Here is a 16,435-nt window from a genome sequence, read left to right as displayed (position 1 = left end):
GCTCAGCCCCAGAAGAACCATGGTTGGATTTTCTCCTTTCTCTCTGGGGGTCCCCCTTTAGGCATCTGACTCACCATCCGCCCTGCCACCCTGACCAGCAGGAAGGGGGTCAGGCATAGTGGTCGCTCCTGTCTTGAGAGCAGAGCAGACAGCAGCCCACATGTGCAGATGGAAGGTGCCACGTGAAGAGGGAGGTCGGGTCAGGAGAGCTGGAGAGAGAGAGCCCTCTGATTAATGTTTGCAGTCCTTTGCGGACGTTACCCTCGCCCTAACCTCCATCAGATACCCTTGGAGGAGCCTCTCTTTCTGCTTAAACTCCTTTGAGTGGCTTCTGTTATTGCGGCTAAGAAGAGCTCTGTCTGTCTTCAGGAGAGCAGGAGGCGAGGCGTGGCGGGCAGGACCCTCTACCCTCAGCAACACACGGGTGTGGGTTGGATCAGCTCCTTAGAGCAGCTCCCACCGTCCTCAGAGCAGCCACGCAGGAGGGAGGAAGGTCGGTCCGGAGGCGTGCAGATGAAGGCAGGCCTGGGTGAGCACCTCCCGGGGCTCTAGAGACCGTCCTCAGGAATGTCCTGGGATGAAGCTGAATAGGGTGGAGGCTGCTGCAGGGATAGAGAAGTAGGTTCTCGGCAGGCCTGTCAGGATTGGGGCCAAAGGGCCAGCGGTGGTGTGTGGGGTGACCTGCAGGCAGAGCCACATTTGTAGGCTTGGCTCCCAGGAGGCAGTCCCAGCCCGGCTTTTCTCACCTGCCATTCCTCCTTCCCCCCTCCCCCCATGCCTTCGGGGTTCCTCTGCCTAGCCTCCTTGCTCAGGACACTCCCAGTGGGCATCCCACAGACCATCACGAATGCACGGGACTAAAGAAGTTGCTCGTTTGGGAACAAAACCCTGGCCTGAGATTCAATCTGATTTCTAGGCTCCATTCCACTCCCAACTCACCAACTGACCAGGAACAAATATGCCTGCCCTGTGCCTTGGTTTCCCCATCTGGGAAAGGGAGCAGTGGCTGCACTTCTTCCCTCCTGAGGGCGCAGAACATCAGAATTTAAAGCAATGTGGAATCTTTTCAAAGACCGGAAGAAAGACCAAGGGGCTGGCGTCAGGGACCTGGGTTCCAGTCCTGCCTCCCACGCATTTCCTGTGTGACCTTGAGCAAGTCACCCCACCCTGCGGGGCTCAGCCTCGTCACTGTAAATGAAAGAGAGAGTTCACCCGCATCCCGCACGCTGCTGTGGGGAAGATCGGAGATGCGGGCGTGTCACACATGTGTGCGGAGGCACGGTGACCACAGAGCACCAGCCCCCAGACTAATTATCAAGCCAGCCAAGGACTCGCGTCCCAGGGCCTTCCCCTCAGTCCATCTCAAGACAGAGACCCCAGAATTTTAGATGCAAGACTGTGCGAGATCAAAGCAGCCTTCATCCTTGATCGTCGGGTCTCTTCCCTGCACCTCCGCCTCCAACAGGAAGGCCATTTCTGTTCACATCACCCTCAGACTGTGTTTGGGAGAAACAGCCAGGCTTAAAGATTATCATCTTCTCGAGTGGTGCCAGATTATGACCCTCGGCGTGTCCAGCTCCCCTGGAGGGCTCTGTTGTCACAGTGATGTAAGTCTGCTGCCTTCACAGCGCGTCCTGCCGCGGGAGCCAGCGTGTCAGCGCTTGATGAGTTTCCTGATGAGCTTGGGGCAGGCGGCAGTTAGCAAAATAGCAATCGACGGGAACGCTCAAGTAACCAGAGTGGCACGGTTCTCAGGGACACAGAATGTGAGGGCCACGTTAGAGCCTAGATATCAACTCATCTCACTACCCAGAAAGGACCCCCCAAAAAGTGACTTGCCTGATAGTAAAGTATAGATTTGGCTCTAAGGAGCAAACAAATGACAACAAAATAAATACAAGTCTCATCAAGAATTCCGTTGTTCTTTGGATTTTCACTTCAATTCGGTTCTGAAGTCTGTAGACCAAATGCCAAATGTCTTCCACATTCTCTATGCTTCTCTCTGGTGCCTGGCACCATAATGAACTAAAATTCGGAAAGACCCGGAAGCGAAGAAAGTCATTCAGTCATCAAAAATTGAATTCTGTTCCCTGGGTGCTGTGCACCAAGGCAGGAAATCGAATGGGGACATTTCAGAGATATTTCCAGCTGCAGGAGTTGAAACAAAAAGCCTTTTCTGCTTAACTCTCATTTAGCCACAACACCAGACCACCCCTTCAGAAGCACTGAAACTTTGTCTACACCATATTCTTTGTAACATTCTGCTTCCTTCTTGAACAATGGATTTTCTTCTCAGAAGTGGCTCCTGATTTAAGCAAACCAAACTGCCCAACTCTGTGCTTGTTGGAGAGCTAAATAAGGTGTGTTTGTTCACATTACAAACCCAAAGTCCATTTTGCAAATGTACTTCCCTTTAAGCTTGTACATGTTAAGCAGATCGAGAGCTTCCTCCATCCAGCATGGGCCCAAGTTTTCAGGGACACGTCTGCTATATGCAATGAGACTTTCCTGAAATCTGTCTCTGTTATTTAGGGGCATAGGTGCCCAGGGCCATCCAAGAAAGGGATACTGCTTTTTTCAACTCGCCTCTGGCTGATTGGAGGAGAGAAGGGCAGAGTCAGGACTGAGGTCACAGATTCAGAACAGTGAGATCAAGGAAGCAAGACAGGATGGATGTGAAGTCCCTGGCAAATCCACCTTAGACTCTGCCCCCCTAGCCTTCTCCACAAAGCCTGGACGGGGACAGCCCAAAAAGGAGGGGTGCGAGGCCTGAGTTAGCCCAGAAGGCTCATGTCTCCCAAGCTAGCTCTTCTGCTTCACCTGCCTTGGCTGTTTCAGGTCATTACAGTGACCTCTGCGGCCAGCCCCTCTGACCTTGCTTCTCTCCAGGGCCTCTTTGTAATAGACGGTAGAAAAGGAAAGTGGTAGCTGCCCCCCTATTTTAAAGTGATAACTGTTCCGGTTGGGCTCTCACATTCCTAACCCAACCCCACTCTACTTATTCAGATCCAGGTGAGAGTTGATAGGTAAGTTATACTTATTTCCTTTCGGAAGAGCATCTTGCTGCTAACAACAGCTTAACACAGTGAGTTAACCTAGGCTGACATATTTCAGAGCACCCAAATCCCCACAGAGAACAAGGCATTTGGAACAAAAATTTAAGGGCTTTGAACAGAGATTATAAACGACAAAGGGATTCTGCACTCACTGTGTAACCATTTAAAAAGCTCTTTTCATCCTAATGAGAAGTCGTCTGTAACTGAGATGAAGAAAGCAGGTTAGGTAAAGTATAATAGAATTATTTCATTTTTGGAAAGAAAGTATATGTGCGTGTGGATGGAGAGAGGAAAGGAAAAAACAGGACTTATGCTAAATTGCGATTCCCCTTAGGGTATGGGGTACCCTGAGAATCAAGGAATAACTTTTCCTTTAAGGATTATTTCTTTGATGGCTGAAAGTTTTTTAAGTGGACCTGTACCACTTTGCAATTAGAAAATAAAATAAAAATCTGTCCTGCAAGACAGCAAAATGAAAGCTCCAGAAATGAATCTGCCAGGAAGGCAAAGCGTCTCCAGGAAGGGCAAGGCACCAGAGAGATACGGAAGGAGCAAGAATTTGACTTAACTCTATAAAGAAAGGATTCGTGGTCAGTTGAAATTTAACATTTTCTGCTTTCTGATGGAGGTCTGTGCTACTGAACTTAAATCCTGGGGCACAGTCTGTGTAAAAGCCTACTCTATGTATATATGGCAGGTGTCCCCAACCCCCAGGCCGCACACCGATAGCGGTCCGGGGCCTATTAGGAACCGGGCCGCACAGCAGGAGGTGAGCAGCCCGTTAGCAAGCGAAGCTTCATCTGCCGCTTCCCATCACTCGCATTACTGCCTGAACCAACACTCCCCTCTCCCCGCCCCCGCCCCAGTCCGTGGAAAGATTGTCTTCCACGAAACCGGTCCCTGGTGCCAGAAAGGTTGGGGACCGCTGATATCAGGGACTTCCTACATACCCACACGTTGTCATTTAAATGCCCATGTGGCGTTCAAGTAGAAGCAGTTTTCCAAAACCAATCATCCTAAAGTCAGAGCATTAAAACAAACAAACAAAAAAAAGCCTGGAGAATTTCGTTGCAAAATAGGTTTTTATCACTCTCAGGTTTTACTTCAAGGTTTTCAATAGGCTCTTGCCCCATGTACCTTTGGGCAGAGAACACCTCTGATGGTTTAAGAGAGTGAGAATGTCTAGAGCCAGGACTAGTTTTAGCCAAAACTGCAGAGCTGGTAGAATCTGTATCTCTTAGTCTCCTCTCTCTGCCTCCCTTTGCTCACATTAGAGCTTCCCTCCTCAGTTTGCCATCCCCCATCTCCTTTCCCATCCTTCCTTACATCCACAGGAGCACCACTTGGTGCTTCCTCCTTTTCTCAAAACCCTCCATGGATCTTAAAAGGGAAGCTGGTATCAATCATTTACACTTTAGTATGAATGTTAAAATATGGCCACAGAGCCAGGAGATGTTTATATTTTAAGTTTTACCCTTTTTTTTCTTTAACATCTTTATTGGAGTATAATTGCTTTACAATGGTGTGTTAGTTTCTGCTGTATAACAAAGTGAATCAGCTATTCATATACATGTATCCCCATATCTCCTCCCTCTTGCGTCTCCCTCCCACCGTCCCCATCCCACCCCTCCAGGTGGTCACAAAGCACAGAGCTGATCTCCCTGTGCTATGCGGCTGCTTCCCACTAGCTATCTATTTTACATTTGGTAGTGTATATATGTCCATGCCACTCTCTCACTTCATCCCAAAGAAGATGTGATACATATATACAATGGAATATTACTCAGCCATAAAAAGAAATGAAATTGAGTTATTTGTAGTGAGGTGGATGGAGTTAGAGTCTGTCATACAGAGTGAAGTGGGTCAGAGAGAGAAGGACAAATACCGTATGCTAACACATATATATGGAATCTAAAAAAAAAAAAAAAAAAGGTTCTGAAGAACCTCGGGGCAGGACAGGAATAAAGACACAGACATAGAGAATGGACTTGAGGACACGGGGACGGGGAAGGGTAAGCTGGGACAAAGTATGTTTTACTCTTGAATGTGAAAGGAAAGGTTGAATCTCAGGGAAAGAAATTTTCAGGCATCAGCCAGCAGGTGGAGGCAGTATTTTTCAAGCAACTTTCCTGCTGCTCCAGAAATCACACCACCTGACTGTTGCCTAGGTCTTGGGTCTTCCCACCCAGAGCCTCAGTACAGGGCCTCCCCCAGTCCTCGGCAGCCCCCTCTGCTCTCCAGAAGACATCTTTCATTGTTCTCCACAGACTAAATGGAGGTTTCTGGCGCAGACCACTCACCTTTTGTAGGAGAGATTCTGGACACCCAGGATGCGGCAGGGCCTGGGATTCACTGTTGAGAGCCCAGGAGAAGGAACTATGGAGCAGAGCAGTCAGGGTTCCAGCCCTGATTCTACTTCTGAAAAACTGTGTGACCTTGAGCAAGCTATTCATCCTCTCTAAGCTCAGTTTTCTTACCTGTGAGAAGGAAATAACGGCATCTGTTTTTCTCGGGTTGTGTTAAGGATGGATTGAGCTAAAGAATGCAAAGTGCTCAGCACCAGGCCTGGCAGGGAGGGAGCCCTTAGGAAACGTGAGTTCTTCTTACTCGGTGGGACAGAGCAGGGCATGTGGGAGGAAAGAAAACCAAAGGCCCAAAGGCAGCCAGAACCTGGGGTCAGAGAACTTGGCACAAAGACACCTGTTTCTGTCCTCGCAGCTTTGACCCAGCAGCCTCCTATGGGTCCTGCAGTGGGCGAGCACGCATGAGGGTTGGCTGGTGGCCCCCAAGCCCAGCACAAGTTTTGAAATGATGACTGAGGACGCCAGTCCCTCTGTTTTGCAGCCTCATTCATCTGAGGCACAGGCAAGACGGAAGCTAAAAAGATCTTTAACTGCCGCACAGATGGTGTATAGCCCGTGCACGACGTTTTTTATACATTTTACCTGAGCCTGTTCACTTTACACACAGTTCTCATAAACTTCATTATCCGGTTGTCAAGTCCACAGTGGATAAGAGGCAGCAAACTAGGGACGAGACAGGCACCCGAAGAGCAGAGAGAAGTGACAGTCGGTAGTCTGACAAGGAAGGAGACAGAAAAAAAATAGAAAGACAGACATTAGAATTAACTAAGAGTCACAGCCATCAGGCTGTTGAAAGAAGTTTCTGCCTCTGATTTCTGAGAGCTTCTGTGTGTGATGGCTCAGAATCATGACGTTCAAATTCTTGACCCTGCCGAAGGATGTTCAATCACATTCAGTGTATTTTAAGCAGCCAGTGGTGTGTCTAACTTGAAGGACAATAGAACCTGGGGTGGGAGGCACTTTCAAGTGTGCAAATTCTTTCCACATATTTGATTATCATTTAATTCCTATGATAGTCCTGGGGTAAAGGCAGGGCTCACGCTATCGTCTCCCATTTGACAGATGAGGAAACAAAAGGCTTAGCGTGACCAAGAGACTGGCCTAGGCTCACGTGACTTGTGCGTGGTAGAGCTGGGCTTCCCTCCGGGACTTCTGACTTGTGGTCCAATGCTGCTTCCACCACAGATGCTTTCACAGATTGTGTTCCTTGGAGCCCCAGGGTTCTGCCCAGGGGCTGCTGCAGGGATGCAGGGGTGGCCCCCTTTCAGGGCTGTGACTTCCCACCTCTGATTCAATGAGAAGTGCTCAGTATTTGCCTGCAAGAGACTTTGGATGGGGAATATCAAAAGGTCCTGCTGCCTAGAAAAAACAATTGAAGAAAGAGAAAAAACTGTGAAGCTACTGAAAATGTTGCCCTAAATATTTTGGGAACATTTCTATCCAAAACGATTAAAATCGAAAGAACGTCATGGGGCTTTGTGCACACAGGGCAGACTTTCTGCTCTCTGGAAATCTCAGCTGGCCAGAATGACTTCCCCCAGGGATGTCCCAGTCCTCCGGGATGCAGGTTCCCTGAGGGCTGCCCCAGGTGGGCTCAGCCACCGACCTTAGATGGAAAGTTCTCAGCTTCCACTCTCTACTAACTCTCCCTCCACCCACCACGCATGCACGCAGGGTCCACAGGCCACCCAGGGCCATCGAAGCCCTCTACAATCGCTATCTCATGGGCCAAACATGTCCCTCCTCTGCACCTCTGGTGTCCTGTTCCCTCAGAGTCCCGCTGGGAGACACCTGGCAAACTCCTCAACGATACTCCACTAACAAAGCTTACCTCACGTGGTGTCCTCTCTCCCCAACAGAGCACGTAGTAAAGTCCTTAACACCAGCTCATGTCTGTATGTGTCTCCCCAGCTGTGAACATGTAATACTTGTCGAATGAATGACAGGTATCTTTCTGCATTTTAACAAGTGGCCTCTTACACACCAGAATATCACCCCATGTCATTTACCTGAAGGTGGGAATATCAGGCCCCACGACAGGCCCCCGGGAGAGTTGTCTGCATAGAGCGGGCTTCCACGACACATTGGTGGCCACTAATTCACCCAGGAAGATCTGGCCCTGCTTGCTTTGTCACTCTGCACTCATACCATCCTGAGAGGAGGAAAGAGTGTGAGAGTGACAACCAGAGGTTAGTCATTAATATGTCACCGCTGCTGCCACCAGCAGACACTTGCTGAATGTGGAAAATCTGCGCTGGGTATCTTAAGAGGGAAATTATACTACTTCTCCTTCACCTGGCCACTCTAAGAAATCAGCCTGAATGGTAAGTGCTTGATAAATAGCAGTGTTGACTATGACTGCTGTTCCCTGCCTATTGGGAGCCAATGATCCAACAGGAAAGACAGAAGATAGACTAAAATCCTAGCAAGTCAGACAAGGTGGCATCTAGTCAGTGTGGAACGAGTGATACAGATGAGATCCTTTGTCGAAAACTTTCCTTTCCCTGCTTCCCTTTCTGGCCCATGTTTCCTCTAAGTTAGAGGTCATTTGGAGCTGAAAGGGTCAAAGAGGACGTCCTGAGGAGGTGGGGCGTGGAGTGAGCCTTGTGCGTTGTTAGGATCTAAATAGGAATGAGGGAAGAGCCATTCCAGGCGAGGGCTACGGCAAGAGCAGAGGCGGTGGGCATCTCATCCACAGCAGAGCGTGACCCCGGTGGGAGAAGCGTGAGAAGGCTGGGAGAGCAAGGCAGAGCAGGAAGAACCAGAGCACGCAGGCTGGTGGGTTTAGCGATAACACAACAACCGAAAGAACTCTTAAAGTCTCTATCGACACAGAGATTGAGAAAGGGAAGGCAGAGGAGCCTCTGTTCAGAACTCGGTGCTTCTCGTATGTTCCCATTGAGCCCTGACAGCCACCTTGGAAAGTATTACCTCTGTTTTGAAGATGAGGAATCTGAGGCTCAGAGGGGTTAAGAAAGCTACTGCGAGTCACCAGCAAGTAAGTTGCTGGCCCAGGATTTGAACCCAAGCTCACGTTCTCAACACAGATACCCAGCATCTGAGAAATCTTTGTCTGGCGGGGCAGTGCAGGTTGCACTGGATGAGGCCAGAGCCAGGGCCTCCTGCTAAGAAAACCCAAAGATATTTCAGGGCACTGTACCCAAGAGTCAGGGCCCCAGCAGAACAGAAACACCCAAAAGGATTTGTAAGGAATTTGATTTTTGCTGTTAAAAACAACAACAAAAAAAATCAAAGTAATCATTGTGGGAAGAAAATTAGACCCTTGTCGGACATTGTATTAGTTTGCTAGACCTGCTGTAACAAAGTACCACAAACTGAGTGACTTGGACAACAGAAATCTAATGTCTCCCAGTTCTAGAGACTGGAAGTCCAAGATCAAGGAGACGCCAGGTCTGGTTTCTTCTGAGGGCTGTGAGGGAGAATCTGTCCCGTGCCTCTCCTCTAGCTTCTGGTGGTTTGCCGGCAATCTTTGGCGTTCCTTGGCTTGTGGAAGCATCACCCTGATGTCTGCCTACATCTTCTCCCAGCATGCATGTCTGTGTCCAAATTTCTCCTTTTTAGAAAGACACCAGCCATACTGGATTAAGACCCACCCCAATGACCTCATCTTAAGTAGTTACATCTGCAATGACCCTATTTCCAAATAAGGTCACATTCTGAGGTACTGGGGGTTAGGGCTTCCAGATACGAATTTTGGAGGACACAATTCAGCCTAAAACAGGCTTCCTTACACGTATTCTATAGTTTGTGTGGATTTTATTTGAATTACATACAGGAAAGGAGCACCAAGATAGATCAGTCCTAAGGGCCTCTAAAGCTTCTCCTGGCCTTGGGGACCCACCGAGCAGAGGAGTGTGGAGAGGACAGACCATGAGGTCCTGACCACGAGTCGGGATGAGGGTTGGACCCTTGAGAGCCAGGAGAACAGCATGAGATGGTGCTCCCTGGCATTGAACCCCGACGTCCAACCACAGGGGCTGCTTGAGGACAGTGTGGGCTTCCCTGGAGACACACAAGAATCATTCTGCAGAAACTGCAGATTTGAGAAAACAGGACTCGGCCGTACTCACCCTGTGTTGGGCTGCACCCTGCAGGGCTGCAAGCTTTGTATAATAGTTGCCCAGCCTGAGACCAAAGAAAGAGCCCAGAGACAGCAACAGAGATATCGATCTTACGAGGTCTTACGAAAGAGCCAGGGGAATCTTAAAAGTCAGAGGCAAAGGGTCCTGGAGCTACATACCGTCGCGTGCGGCAGGCAGGACGTGACAGCAACATCCACTGCTTGCGGGAGAAGGAAGCTACTGTTTATAGGGAGAATTGATGTCAGGGCTCCTCGGTTACCAGGGGCTAATTAAGCCCTATAATTAAGAGCATTGGATAGTCATGTAAGTGAAGCAGGGCTTAGTCGAGCAGGGGAGGTACAGAGAACAAGAGGACAGGCATCTCAAGTGGCCTAACCATACACCCTGAAAGACTATGAGGTTCCAATCCGGGGTCTTTTCTGGATCCAGAGACCTTCCTCCTCATCCGACTCAGGGCCAAAGCAGCCAGCATTAGCAGGCGTGAGTTGTGTGTTCTGCCCATAACACAGCCTGAGAAATCAGGTGCAGGAACAGCCCTTTTTCCCAGCGCAACTTGTTTACATGCAGTGTGAGAACATGTTTAATTAGGGTAATTATCCACATAGACACAGATGATGATGGCAGCACACACCAGCGCTGGCTGGCAGCAGCGGGGTTGAGGTCCTGGGAACGTGCGGGGAGTCGGCCTGGTATGGGGCCCCTTGCACATACTCGGAGGAGAGACGCGGTGAGGAGAAGAGGAAGTGGGGTGTGAAAGAAGCAGCGAGGAACTCAGAGTCCTGGTTCTGTATACAGAGCAGTGATTTCTCAAAGTGCGACCCCCAGACCCATAGCATCAGCATCACCTGGGAACTTTTTAGACCTGCGCAGTCTCTGGCCCTGCTCCAGACTCACTGAATCAGAAACTCCCTGGGGGGCGGAGCCAGAGATCTGAGTTTAACAAGCCCTCCAGGTGATTCTCATGCCTGCTTCAGTTTGAGAATTGCTAATGTAGAGCAAAGCTGTTCAAAACAAGACCTGGCTTATTCACAGCTTCAACACTTAACTAGCTGGGTCACCTTATCTTTTTCTAAGCCTTACTTTACTTATCTGTAAAATAGGAATAAAAACACCTCCTCTGCAGGAGTAGCATGTGGACAGCAGAGGTGGGAACTTATCTGCTTTGTTCACTGCTCTGTCCCAGCACTCAGAAAAAGTCGCTGGAACATAGCAGCTCAGTAGATAGTTGCTGTATTCATGATTTAACAAGACTCTGGTGAAGTATTCGTTGAAGTTCTTTATGTAAAGTATTGATACAGTACTTGGCAGGCATCTAGTAAGGGCTTAGTAATCATGGCTGTTGTTGATAATGATGATGGTGATGGTCAGGAGTTCCTCTTCTGCAAAATGAGAGGCTTGATTGAAATGACCTATAACATCTCTTTCAGAGGAAGGGTCAGAAGATCAGATCCACAGCCTCTGAGGGTTCTAACTGTGCACCAAAATATCTAAATGGGGAGGAGAAAGGAGGTAGGCTGTCCCTTCATCCACAGAGGGGAACAGAAGGAAGCAGGATGATATCGGTCACCTCTGGCCCTTGGGCCCAACAAGTACAGAGCATTCTCAGCCATCTAGAGAGTTTTCAAGGTCTCCTGAGCAGCTTGGAGGTTTCACTGGCCCGAGTCATTCCTATCAGCTGAGTCTGACTCCTAAATCCTCAACATGAGGTCCCTTGGGGCCAGACAACCTGCGGGTACAGGGGTTCATGGGCCCTGCCCAGTGAGCAGTTTCTCAGAGCTGCCTTAAGGGATGGACTTGTGAAGCCTTCTTAACTCAGTTAGAGGAGATCACCTATATTCCTCTGTCACTCTAAAAAGTACTCAACCATAGTAAGACCACACAAATGAGCTCTTAAAGGACAATAATACTCTTTCCCTCCGGGAATCAAAATGACAGCTGATCATGGTTTTCATTCTCCTGAAGGAAGGAAGGAAGAAACCCAGTCAGGGCCTAGGTTACATGATTGGGTCATGCCCCCAAACACTCCTATATGTGGTACATCTTTGATCAACATGAAATAAAATCAAATCAGGCAGCAAGTCGCAGGCTTCAGTGTCAGCCTTCCACAGAGAGGCGAGTGGCCTCTAGGATCAGGCTATCCCAACAGCCCTAAAATAGCAAAGAATGTAACCACAGATGCAACAGATTCAAAACTAAGAGAATACTATGAACCCTATGCTCATAAGTGTTCATTTATTAAATAAGTATATACTTATAGTTTTCTAAGAATTTATTCATTTCATATAATTATTTAATAAATAAACATATAATTTTATCAAATTTGACTCGAAAAGAAGTAGAACACCTCAGTAATGCAATAATCATTGAAGAAACTGAATCAGTAGTTAAAAATCTCACAACGAAAACCTCAGGCCCTGTAGTTTACAGGCAAGTTCAACCAAACTTTTAAATAACACATAAGTCTTATCAAACTCTCATGGAGAACAGAAAAAGAGGAAATATTCTGCTACATTAAAAGCTTGCTAAGAAAACCAGAAACAAATTAAAGGAGGAAAAAAAAAAGAGACCACATGATCATCTCAATAGATGCAGAAAAACATTCTGGAAAATTCAATATCTGTTCAATATCTGTGAATGATAAAAACTCATACCAACTAGGGATAAAAGCATTTCCTAAATGCTTAGATGTTTTTTTCCTAAACCATCTAAAAAATGGTTTCTACCAAAAATCTTCAAAAATGTTATACTTAACAGCGAAATGTTAAAAGCCTTTTTTATTTATTTATTTTTACCTATCAATTTTTTTTCTCATTTTTTTTAACATCTTTATCGGAGTATAATTGCTTTACAATGTTGTGTTAGTTTCTGCTGTATAACAAAATGAATCAGCTATACGTATATGTATATCCCCATATCCCCTCCCTCTTACATCTCCCTCACACCCTCCCTATCCCACCCGTCTAGGTGGTCACAAAGCACTGAGCTGATCTCCCTGTGCTATGCGGCTCCTTCCCACTAGCTATCTATTTTACATTTGATAGTGTATATATGTCCATGCCACTCTCTCACTTCGTCCCAGCTTACCCTTCCCTCTCCCCGTCTCCTCAAGTCCATTCTCTATGTCTGTGTCTTTATTCCTGTCCTGCCTCTAGCTTCTTCAGAACCTTTTTTTTTTTTTAGATTCCACATATATGTGTTAGCATACAGTATTTGTTTTTCTCTTTCTGACTTACTTCACTCTTTATGACACACTCTAGGTCCATCCACCTCACTACAAATAACTCAATTTTGTTTCTTTTTATAAAAGCCTTTTTTAAAAACAAGGAACATGCTGGGGAATTCCCTGGAGGTCCAGTGGTTAGGACGTGGCACTTTCACTGCCAAGGGCCCAGGTTCAATTCCTGGTTGGGAACTATGATCCCATAAGCCATACGATGTGGCCAAAACAAAACAATAAAAAACAAAAAACTAGGAACATGCTAAGATTGCACTAGTCCTGGCAAACAAAATAAGGCAAAATTGTTATTATTCACAGATGATTTGACTGTCTAAATAAAACCTCAATCTACAGCCAAATCAATAGATTTAATAAAAAGACTTTAGTCTTTTCGTTGCTGAATATAAGACTAATATACAGGGCTTCCCTGGTGGCGCAGTGGTTGAGAATCTGCCTGCTAACACAGGGGACACGGGTTCGAGCCCTGGCCTGGGAAGATCCCACATGCCGCAGAGCAACTGGGCCCGTGAGCCACAATTACTGAGCCTGAGCGTCTGGAGCCTGTGCTCCGCAACAAGAGAGGCCGCGATAGTGAGAAGCCCGTGCGCCGCGATGAAGAGTGGCCCCTGCTTGCCACAACTAGAGAAAGCCCTCGCACAGAAACGAAGACCCAACACAGCCATAAATAAATAAATTTAAAAACAGGAAGGATGAAGATTAAAAAAAAAAAAAAAAAAAGAACAGTCAGTAAAAAAAAAAAAAAAAAAAGATTAATATACAAAAGTCAACTTCATTTCTACACACTGGCTGAAAGCAGAAAACATAATTTTAAATAATATACCATTTATAATAGCAATCCAAAAATATTTGGTAATTTGGCAATTCAGTTCTTACCCTTAGTTAGGACAAACTTCACAGGTTAAGGGCACTCCCCGCCACAGGACTGCCCTTACTGCAGTCATCAGCCACAAACTCAGGGTTTCCCAGGCCACTTGCATATCTGATCAACTGGCTACAAATTTGGGGATTCCCACACCCCCTCACCTGAACAATTCGCAAAACTCAGGAAAACCCTATACTTAAAACTACAGTGTTATTATAAAGGATACAGATCACAACCAGCCAAAAGATGAGATCCATAGGGCAAGGTCTAGGAGGGTTCCAAATGTGAAGCTTCTTGGTCACCCTCTTGGCAAATTGATGTGTATCAGCAACCAGGGACACTCACTCAACCTTCAGTGTGCAGAGTTTTAACTGTGGTTTCATTACTGGGGTGTGGTTGATTGGATCATTGACGACCTGAATGAACTCAATCTCCAGCCCCATAATCCTCTAATCATATAGTTGGTCTTTTGGGCTAGACCCACCCTGAAAATGTCTAGGGGTCCACCATGAATCACAAAGACATTCCTATTACTCAGGAAATTACAAAGGGTTTAGACTCTCCCTCCCAGGAACTGGGAATAAAGACCAGCCAAATTCTTTATTATAATTCTTTTATTAGAAGTAAATCTAACAAAAGAATACCTAGTGCCTCTTCACAAACTCCCTCTATAAAGATGCTGGAATACTATACAGCTGTGAAGATGAATGAACTACAGGTTCACACATTAACTGCTGTATGAATTAGTTTTGAAAACCAAATTCACTGGCAGTGCTTTGTCATAAACAGTGAAAGAAAGATCACCACTCTTTTGCAGAACCAAATTCCAAGAGTGGGCAGGGCCCACCAAGTGGGGTGGTGGAAAATTGGGAAGAAGGCAGACTTTCTCTTTGGGACCCATTCCCACCTCCTCCTGTGCCCCTTCCTCTCCATAGCCCCCCACCCCCTCCCTCGACATGTCCAGGGCTCTTGTATTCTTCTACCTCCTTTAGCTCTCCAAAACCTTCCAGAGGCATTCCTGAGAGTGGAGAATAAAATCCTTGCATATTCTCTTCCAGGTGGCAAGGAATTTGCTTTGCTAGCTGTTCCTCTAAAAGTGAAACCAAGGGGTTTGGGCCCTTGGTAAATGGATTTAAGGGAGTGAGGTGGTGAGGGGACATTTTTAGATGGCAAAAAAATCAGACAGACCTTTTCTGGTGGCTAAAAATCATACCAGCTTGTTTGTCTGAGGAGAGAAGGAAACATCCTTCAACCCCCTGTAATCATTCCCTACACCCACATTCCTCCTAGGGCCTCTTCTCAAACTCTCTGGGTGACCAGCTCTCTAGACAGTTTGCCTCAGCCAATAAGAAGGTGGGCCCTGCCATGGTTTACTTCTGGGAAGGTTCCTAGAATGGGTACCTGCTTTCCTATCTTGAAAATCCTGGCAAGATGCCTCCCTGTCCTCCTTGGCCACTGACCCCTTCTTTGGCCTGTTTTACTCCTGGTGGGGGTCAGATTTACCATGGAGCTTGTGACTCAACTCAGGGCTTTTCAATTGCATGACCACCCCCCGACCCAAGGCCCTGGGAGGGACCCTAACGATGTATCACGTATTTTTATAATATTTGCAATGTAAGATATTTTGGCAGCAATTTGTTAGGAAGTGGTCTATTCCCATTCTGACTTGCCCTCCCCGACACTTCCCCTTGTGTTGGATGGTGCTGGTGTGACTGGGCATTCAGAGAATCTGATTAAGGGTAGGTTGGGCTAGGGATGCATTTAGTTTGGGTTTAATGGGATATGTTGATATGGTTTGCAGCTACTTCTATATAGAGTTTAGTGAGTGCCAGCATCTTGGTGTAGGAATAACTTCTAGGCATCCCTCTGTGGCCCACCAAATCAACTCATGGAGTGTCATGACAAAGCAGCAGGACCCACCCTACAGCTCATAGTACATGACAACAACTAGGACATCACGGACAGCCTGGTTGATGAGTATCATTGATTCAAAGAATAGATGATTAGTCACCACATAAGAAAACTGGAAATACCCCCAAATCTTACAGCTCATCAACAAAAGAATACCTAATAAGGTTTTTCCCAAATCTGACAATAATCCTGAAAATTTATATGATATACTGGTAACTAGTTTTGAAGGTGAAAGAAACTTCTAGGATATCAACCGTACTGAAGAATTGACTGTATTAAAGGAAAGACTGAGTTATCTTTTCAATTATCTTTCAAATACTGAATTAGCTTTAAATTCTGTCTGTAAAAAATTATATTACAAAATTGTCATAGAAAAGATGATCAGAGGTTATGCAATCCATTCACGTGTTTGCTACCCACAATTTGCCAAGCAGCTAATTAGTAAAAATGTTATTTTTATGAATGTTGTGATGTTTGTGGTATTTGCCAGCCTTTTATAATTTTTAATTTGCTGCAATTTTGATTCAAAAATAAATATTCATTTTCATACTTAATTTTGTGTTCATAATTTCCTATTTTTAAGCACCCCCCTGAGCCTGGATCCACCGTGGCCCCCTTGCTGCTTCATTCTTCACTTGGTGACTGCCCCGTCCTCCCTCCCTCACCCAGTGTTGACTTGTCGCTGGTTGAATGATTGTCTTTGCAGTTGAACCAGCAAACTCACTGCCCAGAATTGGGTTGTAGCCTCCTTGAGGACAGTCCCCTGACTCAGAGCACCACACACAGGGCCAGAGCCACCAGAAACACTTAAGAAATGCCTGTCAAAATACCTGTCTGAAATGGGACTGGCATTCCCTGGATCAGGTGACCTGGGCAGCCTCTCAGTGCTGGGGCACTTCACC

At 46.7% G+C, this 16,435-nt stretch overlaps 1 protein-coding gene and 1 long non-coding RNA gene across 5 annotated transcripts in view; one reads left to right on the top strand and one right to left on the bottom strand.

The window, feature by feature from the left end:
* The window catches only part of MAPK4 (mitogen-activated protein kinase 4), a 180,417-nt gene that overhangs the window by 129,087 nt on the left and 34,895 nt on the right, over positions 1–16,435 (top strand). The window lies entirely within an intron of this gene.
* LOC309639448 overlaps positions 5,960–16,435 on the bottom strand; it is a 42,689-nt gene continuing 32,213 nt past the window's right edge. The window contains exon 2 of the long non-coding RNA XR_014251654.1: positions 5,960–6,133. This is a non-coding gene — a long non-coding RNA (uncharacterized lncRNA). The remainder of the gene's footprint in view (positions 6,134–16,435) is intronic.

Source organism: Balaenoptera physalus (genome assembly GCF_965194825.1).
Source record: "Balaenoptera physalus genome assembly, chromosome: 12".
NCBI lineage: Eukaryota > Metazoa > Chordata > Mammalia > Artiodactyla > Balaenopteridae > Balaenoptera > Balaenoptera physalus.
Note: the sequence above shows the minus strand (reverse complement) of the source record. Positions and strands in the feature narration are given on the sequence as shown.